A 16,393-nucleotide genomic window follows, 5' to 3' on the forward strand; every position below is an offset into this window, starting at 1 on the left:
TCACATGTGTGATTTGAACACCGTTTACATTTGCGGGCTCGACTTCTGTGCGCAAGCATTGAGGGATGGGCTGCTTTAATTTTTTTCCCTTATTTATTTGACTTTATATTTTTAATTTTTACATTGTTCTTTTCAAATTTTTTTAATCACTTTTATTGTTGTTACAAGGAATGTAAACATCGCTTGTGACAGTAATAGGCAGTCACAGGCCTCTGCACTTGAAAGTATTCAAAAAGGCATTTTTGAATATTTTAAATGTATTAAAACTGGCGCCTTTAAGACTCCAGTAAACCGTCACTTCCACGTTACTAGATCCGAGACCCGATCAAAGCGGATCCCGACTTTGTTTGGGTCTCCGGCCAGCCGGCAGACATGCAGGTGGGACGGAAGACCCAGGCTAAGCGGCTGTGGGGGGGGCATCCAGGCTCTAAAAATTGGAGACATCACCCAGGTACAACCCCTTGAAGCAGAGGGCTGCATTATTGCATTACGTCGGCATGAAGGGGTTGAGTTCCTTAGTTTTTTGGACAAATGGAGCAGGGTTCTCTGCCTCTTTCACCAGATACATACAGTACACTTCCCATCTTTTATCCACTCTTCTCCTAAATATCCCTACAGTTAAATGTACTCACGTTTCTCCAACCTGAGATTAGATAGTACTAAGATAATGTCTGTGATGCTCTAAAAAGACTTTTTTACTACTCTGTCAGTTGGATTCAATACATTTATACAAAGCAGGTCCCATGTGAGTTTAAATAGTTATAAACATACAGTCAGGTCCATAAATATTGTAATTCCTACACCATTCACCCCATTTGGATGTAAATACCCTAAAATTAAAGCTGAAAGTCTGCAGTTAAAGCACGTTTGTTTCATTTCAAGTCCATTGTAGTGGTGTATAGAGCCAAAAAGATTAGAATTGTGTCGATGTCCCAATATATTAATGTACCTGACTGTATGTTAAGTTAGTACATACATTTTTCCCTGTAAATAGCGACTACAGATTGTTTTTCTTTGTTTCTCTTTTAAAACGGATACATTGCAAATTGTTAAAGCAGAACTCTAGAAAAAAAAAGGATAAAAATGAGTTTGCACATTGAGGCTCCATTCACACTTGTGCGACTTCAAAGTAGTTCATGCACTACTTTGGTCTGACTTTCAAGCAACTTGAGAGCCATAGACTTCAATGTTAACCCTCAGAAGTTGTATGAAAGTCATACCTGAATGTTATACAAGGCAACTTATGTGCAACAGTTGTCCATTAAAACTGGCCAAAGCCAAATTCATATCCAAGTTTCACCCATCCAAAATTGCATCACACTTGCACCAAAGTTGCACTCCAAAGTAGGTGCAACTTTGGAGTCGTACAAGTTTGAAAGAGGCCTACAAGATACAATAACAAAACCAGCCTTTGCTATCGTATTAAGCTTTAAACCAGACTTGCTTAGGGTTCAGTTTTAAATAGACAGCAGATGTTTAACAAGTTTTAAGATCTTTGTAGATCTGTGTAGAGAAAACACCAGATAACAAGCTTCGTATTTGTCCTAGGTGCTTGAAGTGTGGACAACCTAAATTGGAAGTCCAGGATTGGTCTGCTGTAACTAAGCCTAAAATTGCTCTCACCCCTTTTCTAAATCCTATTCTAACTAGAAAATAATGTCTGATGAGGTGTAGGCAAGGATAAAGGCTACCTCGGGGGACAGGAAGGTCCCAAGAATAGTTCTAAGGGTTACGGCCCTAATGAGGATATGGTGAGGTTAACCTCCCTGGCGGTCTAATTATGTCAGAATGTTTGTGCTAAAAGCGGTACATTGTTTTGCATGGAAATATGTTGTTGTATACTTTAGGCCTGTAATTCTTAGGAGTAACCCACCTAAATCTGTCCAAACAAGAGTCTAGTAGACATCCCGGGTATGATGAAGTTTGCAACACGAAATCATAAATTATAATAACCTCCCTAGCGGTATTACCGAGTGTGGCTTGGAGTTAATATAGAGTACCAAAAGCGGTAACCCCGAGCCACACTAGGGATTACCCCACAATAAAACTCACCATCCTCGCCATCCTCCAGCCATCCTCCCTCTGTGTGCTTGGCCGATTCTGGCACCTGTCTACCAGTTCCCTTCCCTGCAAGCGTCTTGACGCAGGGGGCTGGAACCGGCGGCAATTTCAAAAATGTAAATACATCAAATGACATGATACAAAGTTGTGATCCTAACTAGAGTTGAGCGGACACCTGGATGTCCGGGTTCGGCGGGTCCGGCTGAACTTGAAAAAAAAAGTCTGGGTTTGTGACCCCGACTTAACCCGAACTTGACCCTGATCCCGAATCCCATTGAAGTCAATGGTGACCCGAACTTTTGAGCACTAAAAAAAACATGGAAAGGGCTAGAGGGCTGCAAATGGCAGCAAAATCTTGTTAAGAGCATGGCAAGTGCTCTGCAAACAGATGTGGATACATTTTTCCCTTTAAATTGGTGATTTTTGAATAGCAGATTAGAACAACACTGTGTGTACAGGCTGTATGTCACAGTAATGTATGAATGAAAAACTGAAAAATAATTATTTTTCCCTTAAATTGGTGATTTTTGAATAGCAGATTAGAGCACAGCAGTGTCTAAACGCTGTATGTCACAGTAAACTATGAATAAAAAACTGAAAAATAATTATTTTTATCTTAAATTGGGGAGTTTTGAATAGCACATTAGAACAGCACTGTGTGTAAACACTGTATGTCACAGTAAAGTATAAATAAAAAACTGAAACAAAAAATTTTTTTTCCCTTAAATTGGTGATTTTTGAATAGCAGATTAGAACAGCACTGTGTGTAAACACTGTATGTCATAGTAAAGTATGAATAAAAAAATGAAAAATAATTATTTTCCCCCTAAATTGTTGATTTTTGAATAGCAGATTAGAACAGCAGTGTCTAAACGCTGTATGTCACAGTAAAATATGAAGGAAAAAAACATTTTGTTTTTTTTAAAATCCAGATTAAGCAGACACATATGCACTGAGCTTGCATTAAATGGCCGCTGCACGCCGCACGCTGCCCACCTAACAGACGTATAAAAGTTTTTTTCTCCCTCCTCCTCCCTGGGCTCAGGTCAGGGCAAAAAGATTGTGCAATGCACCCCCACACAATAAAATTGAGCTATGTGCCAGAAAGAGACATCAGAATCGTTGCTGTCGTCACTTTCCGTAACTGATGATGAATTTTCCCACGCGTTGCTATTGCTCAGTTCTTCAAGTAACTCAGTTTCGCTGTTTTCCAGTTTGTCTAAAAGCTCTTTTGCGCAAAAAGAACGCTTTTTGGACGCCATGGTCGTTCTCAATTTTACAGGCACAAAGAACTGGAAAAGCACAAGCACAGGCATGGCACTGGAAAAGCCACCAGGTGAAATCCTGTGCTGAAATGGCATGATACAGTGTAATCCGATAGGATCATAACTTTGTACCATGTCATTTTGTTGCATTACATTTTTGAATTTGCCGTCGGTTCCACTCCCCTGCGTAGCAGCGCTCGCAGGGAAGGGAACCGGAAGACAGGTGCCGGCTTTGGCTGAGCACACAGCGACAGGACAGCGGGGGGATGGCTGGAGGAAGGCGGGGGATCGCAGGGGAAGGTGAGTTTGATTCTGGAGTAATCCCGAGTGTGGCTCGGGATTACCACTTTTGGTACACTATAATAACCTCGAGCCACATTCAGGAATACCGCTAGGGAGGTTAAAAGAGGTTGACTAACAGGTGACTAGTCGGTGTGAAATTGACCGCCAGGTGGGTGTTCACTCAAGAAAAAGAATCTGTGTAGTCAGACAGGGCCTCCCTCCCCCAGGGGAGTCATGCTAACGGAAACATTGAGTGTGTAAACAGACACCCAGGAAGTGTGTGTCCAGGCCTGAGTGAGCGGTGCTATGTCCAGACCATTTGTCTGATAAAAAAAAAGAGTGGATCATGGAGGAGCATAGTGAAATAATGTTTAAAAAGCATGGAACCTGTGTAACCTAGACTGGGAAACTCAAACTTTCTAAAGAAAGGGCCAGTTTGCTGTCCTTCAAACTTTAGTGGGACCAAACTGTGGTCATTGAGAGTAAACAATGCCCAATCTTTGGTATTAGGGGGAGAAATAGTTGGTGTCAGTGGAAGGAATTATGCCCCATTTTTGTTGCTAGTGGAAGGAATAGTACCCCATTGTTGGTGTCAGTAGGAGGAATAATGCCTCAAAGGATGGATAAAGGGAAGCAAAGGGCTGCAGTTTAAAGACCACTGCTGTATGTGATGATGAGAACCCCTGCATGGAAAACCTGCTGTGTAAGAACTTTTTTTTTCTTAAATAAAAATGGGCAAAAAGACCCTAAAAAAGAAGTTATTGAAATTGACTGAGTCCTTGAAAGCTCTACACTTGAAGCTTTATATGCACTTTACTTTTACAAAAAAGTGGCAACCACCCTAGCCTTTGCAGTAAGGTGCACATGGAAGGGCAACACACATCACAAACAAAAAATTCCAAGCACACTTACCAGCTACCCTGTAAAATAACCTGCCTGTGTCAAGGCTCCTCTGTGTACTGCGGTAAGTAACTATAATTTTCAGAGTCTCCCCAGTTGGAGCACATATAGCTGTGAATAGATTGAGGGCATATGTGCCTGGAGGGAGCCCACCCATAATCGGTATTAGAGTTCAAGTTAGGGTTACTATATTTGTTGGCCTCAACTATATGTTGTTTGCCACTTACTAACAAGGAATCGAGCTATGTCAACAAATATAGGGACCCTAACTTGACTTCTTAAAGGGGTACAGTCGTGCATGCCCATTATATTGCATATAAGCAAAGAACTTTTCATGGCCCATTAAAGTTATGCAATATTATATTGTTTGCAATTCTCGAGCATAGGAGGCTTATACACATTGGGGCACTTGATTTGGGCAGCATTTATGGTTAGTGAAAGTGATTTACTTAACCCCTCCTAAGGTAATCCCTGACTACCTATAACTCAGTCAAGTCAGCTCTGTGCAAAGGTGGAGTCTCCGGATGAAACCCTTTGCCACTGGAATAAATTGATCTAGTCAGCATGTGGTTCAAAGGATTGTCTCAAAGGTTTAATGCACTTGCAAACACTTATACATACATTGTAAAAGGGGGGTTGGTCTAGGGTAATTTCCTTATACGGGTATAAACTGGTTAGTTCGATTCTATTGGTTAATATATGTAAAAAAACAAGTCTGAGCTCGTATGAGTCAAAAAAGGAACTAAAGTAAAAAATATCAGCAAACCAAAGAATACAGTCTAGACACGCTATTATGTACTAACTATATATATTACGTGTGTCTAGAATTGACAGAAATGGAGTTTCAGGCAATTAGCAATTTATATTATACAAAATGGATACAAAATGGAGGAGCATGCTCCACGCTCCTTCAGTTAGGGCCTTTGACCATTTGATAGTATCTATTAGCCCCAGTGGTGCCAAAGCTGGTTTAAGAGAAGATGGGGCGTGGCTAGGACGCCAGAGAAGATGGCCGCTTGAATACAGTGCTCCGCCACCCAGCTCTCCTTCCAGCACGATCCGGGCTGAATCAGCACCTAAAAGATAGGGAAAGCCGACCACACAGCTTCTGCCAGCTGTTCCCGCTCGCCCAGGAATCCTGAATCGCAGATGGAGAGGCAGATTCCGGACATCTTCAAGTTCCACCAGAAGGAAGCACTGGCCATGATACAGGCCTCAGGTACCAGCATGCATGCTAATACAATCCCTCAGAGACAGTCAGAGCCCTCTCCCTCTCCATCCACTGCCATCCATCCACCCAGAGCACTGTGCCTGGATGATGGCAGTAGCAGATGATATCAAATCATCCTTCAATGCACCCATCCTAGAACTCCGCAGAGATATGAAAAATGTCACTAGCAGGCTTGAAGATGTGGAGGACCTCACTGATCGCCATGATGCTGACATAGATGACGCACAGAAAGCATTGAATTCACACTCAGCACAGCTAAGGGACATGAGCAGGCATTTGGAGGATCTGGAGAATAGGGGCAGGAGGCATAACATAAGGATAAGGGGTCTTCCTGAAACTATTGAATCCCCTAACCTCACCAGATCAGTGTTATCCATCTTCAATGATCTACTTGAAAGACGACATGATTCAAACATTGAAATGGAGAGGTTACATAGAGCCCTTAGGCCCAGAGGCAGAGAAGGAGACCCCCCCCCCCCCCCAGAGACATCATTGGATGTATTGTTAACTTCCAGTTAAAAGAGGAGATCCTAAACAGGGCCAGGCTCAGAGGCAGAATCACTTTCCAGGGAGCTGAAATTAAGTTGTTCCAAGAATTGTGTCACAAGTTAGCCTGTAGTTTTGTTTGTATCTCTTACCTCCTTGCTGCTATTGCCTCTATCTTGCCTCCCTTCACATGTGGTGTTTGGCTTCTCTGTTCTCCTATGGGCGTCGCCTGCTCCACTGTGGGTTATATCCTGTTCCTGTCTATTACTTCCTGGGTCACCTCCCTGTGTGCTTCCCTATATATACACATGCTCAGGTAACTGCTCCTTGCTTGAGCAACATCGCTGTTCTCTGAGCTCCCATCCGTGTATCCCTTGGCTATTGTATCTGATCTCCTGTATACCGACCCGGCTTCGTTTTTCCGTCTATGTTCGTCTGCTGCCTGTCCTGACCTCGGCTTGTCTCTTTGATCTCCTTATAGTCTCCTGTTTACCCTGCACACGCCAGCGGTCTCCACATCCTCAGCTGGGGGCCACGACCTGGTTCCAGTCTGCTGTAAGTCCATCCCCACCATCAGGGCCCCTGGTGAAGAAGCAAGCTGGGGCTTAGACTCCGCACCCTGGGGAATCCTGAGCTGGGGATCTATAAGAGCTCACTACCACAGACTCGTTGACAACTTGTCACAGATAACCCTGCAAAAGAGGAAATCCCTGCGTCCCCTGAGAGAAAGGGAAATCCCTTATAAAAGGAAATTCCCCTTCTGCCTCTCAGCAGGCTTCAGAGGTCGCACAGCTCAGCTACGCTATCCAGAGGATATACCTGTTTTTCGTGATGCACTACATATTCTGCATGTCCCCATCCCAGATTGGAATGTGCTCCCTTCCCAGCAGAGGTCCCGTCGAGATGAAGCTACGGAAATTCCCCATCAGGACTCTCCCAGGTTCCTCAGAAGAAGAAGAATTTCCCCTCATGACTCCACTCCCCCCCGCAAACCGTAGATCTCCGGGGAGTAATAGTGTTCCTCCATCTCCGGTTCACAGAAGACCTAGAACAGAATAACTTTCTCATGTTGCTTCTATCAGAAAAAAAAAAACAGGCTGACAGTAACTACACCTTTACTTCTCTGCAAATATTCTTAGATGATTATCATCACCTTCTACCCTGAAACAGATAAATTAATGTTCTGTATACAGCACATGATCATCCCATACAAAATTAATGTTTGTGTGATAATAGGCATATTATTCTTTATCACACTCAATAGTTAGTACCCCATCATCTCTATCCATTACTGGTTTTTCTTTGCCTTTTTGAAATTGTATGGTGTCTACAGTTGATTTTCACTCCCTGAAATGTATCTCTAGGCTTCTAGCGAATCTACTGCCAGACTGTTATACTGTATTTCATAGTAATCCAGAAAAATTCTAAAGTAATATAGAAATGTCTACAACATTCCTTTTTGTATTTCTCTAACTGCTTTTGTATTTTAAAAAAAATCCTTCTACATTTCCATACTATGTACCCTGAAATGAGAAGTTTGCATCAAAGGTATGACTTTTTCAAATACAGTATATACCTCCTCCTCTGATATGTATGTTATGGTTCTAATATCATCATTCAGAAAGAAAAGCTTTCTCTTTTTCTCCCTCCTGTGTGATTTATATCTACTAGCTTTATACACTGATTTGGGGTGTTGACACCAGAACCCTGGCGGCAAAAAATAAAATAAAAAAATAAAAAATGCCTCTCACCCTTTACATGAAGGTTTGACAAACCCAGTTCATTGTTAATGTTCAAGTTTCCATTATGTTTCCTGTTGATCTAGTTCAATGGTCCACCACTAAAGCCCACAAGGATGACAAGTCATTTTTCTAGATAAAAGTTCTATCTTTTGTTGACTGTTTACACTCGAACCACTAGGCTGAAATAACCACCCCCTAGTTAGACTGTATACTAAAATTCAATTTTCCTGGATCCCAGGTCACATTATAAGATTACGACCACTTGAAGGAGTAGCTGTGTGTGCACGGTTTCTTCCGGACCCTTGTTAAATCTTAATATTAATATCATTCTCCTAATCCTTCCACGCACCTGACCAGTTCAAGCTCCTCTTGAACTACACATACTGACAATTACTAGTACTCTAGCCGGTCTAGACGCACTGTCGGTGACTTTCTCCAATCCCCCCACCCCCTCTATTCTCCTCTGCAATATACCCCCTTAAAATCATACGACCAACTAAACTTAACACGCTAAATACCATACTCTTACCAAACGTTCTTTTTACCCACTACGTAACTCGACCATCCTCCTTTTAGACTTGAACACTTAATACTTCAGTATGGCTCCCCCACGCAAACCACATACCTCACCTAACACAAGAAAAGATATTACAACCCAACCCACCACTCTCAAATTAGTTTCTCTTAACACTAAAGGACTTAACGTACCAGAGAAAAGATCTCAATTATTACATTACTTGAAGAGAAGTAAGGCAGATGTGGTCCTACTACAGGAAACTCACTTTCGCTCGGACAATATACTTAAATTCCATTAAATTGACTTCCCTACCAAGTAACACTCCACAAATCCTCTTGCTAAATCTAAGGGAGAATCCATTTTAATATCCAAATCTCTACCTCTAAAAATATCTGACTCACTAATTGACTCAGAAGGTAGATATATTTTCATCAAAGGATTCTGTCTGGCAGTCCCCCATCACTATTGCCAACATATACAGTCCAAACCATGCACAAGTTCCCTTTTTTAGGGACATAACTGCCTCTCTTGCTGCATTTCAGGAAGGTATTGTGGTCTTAGGAGGTGATTTTAATGTAACTCTGAACCCACTCGAAGATACATCCACGGGAACATCTTTACCCTATGCGGCCTTACGCCAAATTAAATTACAGCTTCAGGATCTCACTTTGCATGACTCATGGCGAATATCCCATCCCAATACCAAAGATTACACTTTCTATTCCACTCCTCACAAATATTCCAGAATTGACTATTTTTTCATATCCCAAAAAGACATTCCCTCCATCGACGCCACTTCCATTGAACCCATGTTCATTTCTGACCACCACCCAATCACACTTAAACTTACCCTCCCGAACAATATCCAATTTACAAAAACTTGGAGACTGGATCCCACACTATTAGCCAATCCCGAGAACTTTCTGAGTTCTTCCAAATCAACGACACCCCAGACTCCTCCTCTCTTTCACAGTGGGAATCCCACAAATGCACAATTAGAGGTACGCTCCTTAAACTATCAGCACAAAGAAAGAGATCCCAACAGAAATATATCAATTCTTTATTAGAAAAAATTGGCTCTCTAGAAGCCCTTCATAAAAGATCGAAAGCCCAAAACACACTGACTGAGCTAGAAAAAACACGCCAAATTCTGAGAAACTAACTCAATAAAAAATTCAGAAAACCCTTTACCCTAGCCCAAAAGTTATTTTATGAGTTTGGCAACAAGAGCAGCAAGTATCTAGTCAGAACTCTAGCATCCAAGAAGGACACCAATACAGTCAATTCTTTAACTTCATACCAAGGAGGGAAACTCACTGCGAATAACAACATAGCCAACGAATTTGCTAATTATTATGCCAAATTGTACAATCTAAATAGCTCTACCAATCAACCTAATCCCCCCATAGACAAACAACATGTTATCAAGGAATTTCTTCATACCAATGGCCTTAATACACTATCACCTATTTAAGCAAGAGACATTGATGGACCCCTAACTGCGGAGGAGTTCCACTTGGTCATCAAACAGATGAAACTAGGCAAGATCCCGGGACCTGACGGTTTTGCTCTTGTTTATTATAAAACCTTTGCAAACATCCTTGCGAATCCATTCCTCAAATCTTTCAATTCTCTTTCCTCCTCCAATTATAGAAACCCTTCGCTCCTAGAAGCACACATCTCCGTCATCCCCAAACCTGGAAAAGACAATACCCAACCAGCTAACTTTAGACCCATCTCCCTACTTAATGTAGATTTAAAAATATATGCAAAGATTCTAGCTAATAGATTACTCCCCCAAATCCCCTCTCTCTTGTCCCCAGATCAAGTTGGTTTCATCCGCGGGAGAGAGGCAAAGGACAACACCATAAAAGCTATTAACATCCACCATTACCTGTCATCTCAAAAAAAAAACCTGACTTCTTTCTTTCCCTAGATGCAGAAAAGGCATTTGACAGGCTGGCCTGGGACTACCTAGAAGCGGTCCTAACCAGTCTAGGACTGGGACCCAGACTCCTAAATCTCATAATGGCACTATATCACATTCCTTCTGCTAAAGTTCGAGTCAACGGCCTCCTGTCAAACGCCTTTCCCATCACAAACAGGACTAGACAGGGATGTCCCCTTTCTTTCCTCCTCTTTATATTAACATTAGAACCCCTATTAAACTCTATTCGTGCTAACGAGAATATACAGGGGATACACATTGGAAATAAAATTTTAAAATCGCAGCTTTCGCTGACGACATACTTCTGTTCCTATCCAATCCTCACATTTCTATTCCCCACCTCCTACAAACACTCCAATCTTATTAAGATTTGTCGAATCTCAAAATTAATTACTCAAAGTCTCAGGCCCTAAACGTAACCCTCACTGATCACCAAGTTAAAAATTGCAAAAAGAATTTCCCTTTCAAATGGACCTCGGACACAATTACCTATCAGGGAATCCAACTCCCTAAACGACTCAACACCCTATTTGAGAAGAACTATGTTCCCCTAGTCAAAAGTATAGACCAAGGCCTAAAATCGTGTCAGAAAGCAAATTTTTCCTGGTTTGGAATAGCCGCAATCTTTAAAATGTACGTTCTCCCAAGATTCCTATATCTCTTCCAGACCCTACCAATACATATACCACAATCATTTTTCAAACAGCTCCGTTCTCAATGCAGGACTTTCATTTGGGCACGCAGGCCTCCCAGAATCAATCTTACTCAGCTAACAAAACCAAAATTAAAAGGAGGTCTAGGTATCCCAGATTTACAGAAATATGCACATGCTTGTCATTTACAGCGCATTGTTGAATGGAATACACAAAGTGGAGACAAAGACTGGATAATCTTGGAACGTTATTCTTCTCAAATTCCCCTAGCAAGTGCCCCATGGTGTACATTCAAAACAATACCACCAGATCTTCTTAAACATCCCCTAATTGGCTCCACCCTGAAATGCTTTAACCGTATCACCACATCTCAAAAAATTACTTCTTCACCCGGTCCCATGACACCTATACTACATAATCCAGACTTTCTGCCAGGACACAAAAACCCACAGTTCGCTCACAAATCGCTTAATGACAACACCAGAATACTACATTTTCTACACCAGAGACGAATGCAAACTTTTGAAAACCTGAAATCCCTCCCAAACTACACCAATATTCCTGTCAGAGAAACGGCCATGCTGCAACTGGCAACTTTGCCAGTACTTCCCATGGCCGCAATGGACTCAGGCCATAGACTAATTCACTGGCCTATAAAAGGACTCTGCTTAGCCCATCAGATTGCTGGATTGTCTTCAGCTCTTCCTGTTTCCTGAGCATTGCTACTTCCTGGATTCCAGTTTGACCCGGCTTGTTTCTGACCTGTCTGCTCTCTCTCCTGGCTTTGACCCCCGGCTTCTTCTGACCATCCCTGCTCCAGTTTGGCTCTCCCGTTATCTGATCTTGGCTTGGCTCACAGACTTGCTTCCTGTCTACCTGCCCTCCAGTACCCGATCTTGGCTTTCCCACGGACTTGTCTGCTTCTGGCCTTCCTGCTATACCTTTGGCTTGCACCTGTTGCAGCTTCCTGCCGAGCCCTGTGTTTGACCCCCGGCGGGTCTTACACCTACTGCCTGGTGGTTCCTGGTTCCTCCTTGGACTGTCCGGTGTATTTATGCCAAGCACTCTGCTAGAGACCGCCTGTCTACCATCAGGACCCTGCCGGCAACCAGTGCTTCTGTGGGCGCTACACCCTCTGTCTCAACCCCAGGGGTGTGCCGCACTCAGCCGCAAGGGGAGCCCTCTCTGCATCTCGGCCTTGGATCAGGTACGTGACAATTCCATTCTGGAACTATATTCAAATAAGAAATTTTGTTTCCCTTAGGTTAAAAGAACTCAACAAACCAACCAAATTAACCACTTTTGAAGAACTATGTCTAGAGCCCAAACATAAGCCACACCTCATTTCAAAACTTTACTCCATACTTTGGGAAAATACAAACCCAGGAGAGGGTTACTTTTGTGACTATTGGTCAACTGATCTCAAAACCACAGTGTTGGATGGCTAATGGTCAAAAATCTTTTATGCTGCTCACAAGGGGTCCGTCAATGTCTCCACCCAAGAAAACAATTATAAACTCCTTTCCCGTTGGTACCGAAAACCCTCTCTGCTCCACAAATGGAATAGAGATATAGATTATAAATGCTGGAGATGCCATGAGAAGGAAAGGGATCTCCTACAACTGGTGGAACTGCCCTCTCATAAAAAAATTCTGGAAACAAATACATGAAATCATCCAAAACATCACAAACATTTCTCCTTTCATGTACCTGCTTCATTTGCTACCCTCTGCTAATAATAAACACTGTAAATCACTCAGCATGTTCTTAGAAAATGCAGCGAGACTTTGCATCCCCCGACACTGGGGGGCTCCCCAGACTCCCTCTGTGAAAGAATGGCTCATTCAAGTCGAAAGAATTGCAGAAATGGAAGAACTCATTGCAATATCTCACGACACACCCACTAAATTGGCATCAACTTGGAATCCTTGGTCTCAATACAAAAAAAGGAGTGCATATATACAAATTATGAAATAACAACAATCCCTCCTCACAATTTATAGAAACTACCTGATAACAAATACCTCATACTTCCTTGGCATATTTCATTATTTCTCACACGATCCCCTATATACTAGTCTTGAGTTACTATCTTATCTCTCCCCCTCTACTATTATCCCTCCCCCCCCCCCACCAAGGGAAGAGTTGGTGCAGGAAACCAACTCTCCCCATACTACATCACGCAAGCCCTCATAACACTTGTTAAAGTTCAAACAGGAGTTCATCCCCATTGTGCAATTAACATTAATATAACCATGAACTCCCATTATAGAAAGAAATTTATCCTGACATTATTTAAGCAATGCTATCAATATGATGTTGATGATTGTACTCCCAAATTGTGAGCACAAATTCTTGTTGTATTTCTTGTTATTCCTTCTCACATGTTGATGTTACCATGAACACCGAAAATGTTGATCGGTTTGTTCACCTGTTTGTGAACATTTTCTTGCTCATTTTATTTCGCAATAAAAACTTTTGGAAAAAGAAAAAAAAAAGAGAGGACGTCCGGACGCTGTTCTTTGTATTTGCATGTGGGTAGTACTTTAAAAGCTTGTTCAGTTTTTATATACTGGTGAGGTATGGGGCACTGTTGTATCATTCATTTCATCTTTATGTAATTTACGCTATGTTTTGTACTGATAAACTTTATATTTGATTACTATGTCCTGGTAAAGCCACTTCTGTCACCTTTCAATGACCACGTTTGGTTCAGAACAGGACTGTCAGATCACTGGGTGGAGGCCGATGTGCTGAGAGGGCTTCCCTTGCAGCTCGGTGCGAATCACCCCTGGAAGTGAGACAGGAGGTGACGCGACCCAAGTAGCACTGGATGCTTGTGATGGTGCAGGTGGATGGCTGAGAGGGATATCCGGGTCCCTTCTGAGAAGCTCCAGTGAAAGCAAGCAATGCGGTGGTAAATGCCAGGCCGGGGGTCATACACGTGTGGTCAGTCCAAGTAACAGCCAGCCGGGGTCAGTACACAAGTTATCAGGCAGAAGCAGATCCGTGGAGCAAGCTGGGGTCGGTACACAAGCAAACAGGCAGAGACAAGTCCGTGGAGCAGGCCGGGGTCGGTACACAAGCAAACAGGCAGAGACAAGTCGGTGGAGCAGGCCGGGGTCACAACAGGAAACAGGAAGCAGGAAGCTGACGATAATCCAGCACTGGATGAGAGGGTGAGCGATCCTTAAGAGGAGGCTGGGTTGGTACGATGTGCGACATGACGCACGCGCATGCGCACTCACCTAGATGGATTGTAGGCTGTACAGCGGCGTCTGAGTCCCTGACAGTGCCCCCCCCCAAGGGCAACCTCCGGATGCCCAACTGGGCTTGTTTTTCAGGGAACTTGTCATGGAATTATTTTATGAGTTTAGGGGCGTGAATGTTACTTACAGGTTCCCACGAATTGTCCTCAGGGGGGTAACCTTTCCATTTGATTAGGTATTGTGTAGAATTACCCTTCTTCCGACAATCCAGGATGGACTCGATCTCGAATTCCGATTCCCCCTCCACCGTGATTGGAGGTGGAGGTGGCTCTTCCCTCCCTGGGAAGGGACTAGGCACTGCAGGCTTCAGCAGGGAAGCATGGAACACAGGATGAATCTTGTAGGAACCTGGCAGGGCCAGTTCAAAGGCCACAGGGTTGATGATCCTCCTGATCTTGAAGGGTCCGATAAACCTTGGTCCTAATTTCTTAGAAGGGCAAGAGATCTTTAGGTTGATTGAGGAGAGCCAGACTTCATCCCCAAACTTAAATGCAGGATTTTCCTTTTTCCCGAGATCGTGGAATCTTTTGTACTCCTGTTGAGCTTTTGCAATGTTATCCTGTAGCAGTCGATAATTGGTTTTAATGGTAGTTATCCGATCCTGTACTGCAGGAACTAATGACTCGGGTAAGATGTTGGGTAAAAAGGAGGGATGGAACCCGTAGTTTGCCCAAAACGGAGTCTGGTTAGTTGCAGAGTGCAAAGAGTTGTTATATGCAAACTCAGCGCAGGGAAGAAGCGGGACCCAGTTATCTTGAGAGCAGGTACAGAAGCAACGCAGATACTGTTCAAGGGTCTGATTGGTTCGTTCGGTTTGCCCATTACTCTGCGGATGATAGGCAGACGATAGGCAAACCTCAATAGACAGAGACTTACAGAGTTCTCTCCAGAACTTGGAAGTGAACTGAACACCTCTATCTGAGACTATACTGTCCGGGAGTCCGTGTAGCCTGACCACTTCTTTTATAAAGGCATTGGCTGTGTCAACTGCAGAGGGTGTGCCCATCATGGGCAGAAAGTGAGCCATCTTAGAGAGATGGTCTACAACCACCAGAACGGTGGTAAACCCTTCCGAGGGTGGCAGTTCCACTATGAAGTCCATAGAGATTCCCTTCCATGGTTGTTCAGGGATTGGCAGTGGTCTCAGTAGACCCCAGGATTAAGTTTTAGCTCCCTTATTCCGCTGGCACGTGACACATGAACTTACATAGTTGGTACAGTCCCGGACCAGATTTGGCCACCAGAAGAGACGCTGAATGAGCTCACACGTCTTCTTGACCCCGAAATGGCCGGCCAGCTTGTGGTCGTGTAAGGTTTCCAAGACCTGTAGTCTAGCCTGTGCTGGGACAAAGATCTTTTCGCGGTATCATAAGAATCCTTCTTGTCGTCTCAAGGAAGAGACACCCGGCTCTATACATTGAACGGAAGCTTGCTGGATTGCTGACCGTAAATCGGTCTGGATAAGTAAAAAATTTTGAGCCGAAAGAATGGTGTTAGGCTCAGTCATATTTGGAATGTCTGGAAACATCCGGGAAAGGGCGTCTGCCTTCCCATTCTTCGATCCTGGTCTGTAGGTTAGGTGAAAATTAAATCGAGAAAAGAACAAGGCCCATCGGGCCTGACGGGGTCTCAGGCGTTTAGCTGTCCTGAGATACTCCAGGTTTTTGTGGTCTGTGTAAATCATGATGGGATGAGCACCCCTTCCAGTAGGTATCGCCATTCCTCCAAGGCGCATTTTATGGCCAGAAGTTCCCGGTCCCCCACATCATAGTTCCTCTCAGGAGGAATCATTTTCCGGGAGAAAAAGGCAACGGGGTGTAGAAGGGCCTTTGGGCCTAGACGTTGAGACAGAATTGCTCCAGTGGCTATTTCTGATGCATCTACTTCAAGCACATAGGCTATGGCTGGGTCAGGATGCTGAAGAATAGGTGCCGAGATAAACAAGGTTTTTAACTTGTCGAAAGCCATTTGAGCTTCTTGTGACCAATGGAAACGGACCTGTTGACGAGTCAGCTGGGTAATAGGTGAAATAATTGTGG

Source organism: Pelophylax lessonae (genome assembly GCF_965119305.1).
Source record: "Pelophylax lessonae genome assembly, chromosome: 1".
Classification (NCBI taxonomy): domain Eukaryota; kingdom Metazoa; phylum Chordata; class Amphibia; order Anura; family Ranidae; genus Pelophylax; species Pelophylax lessonae.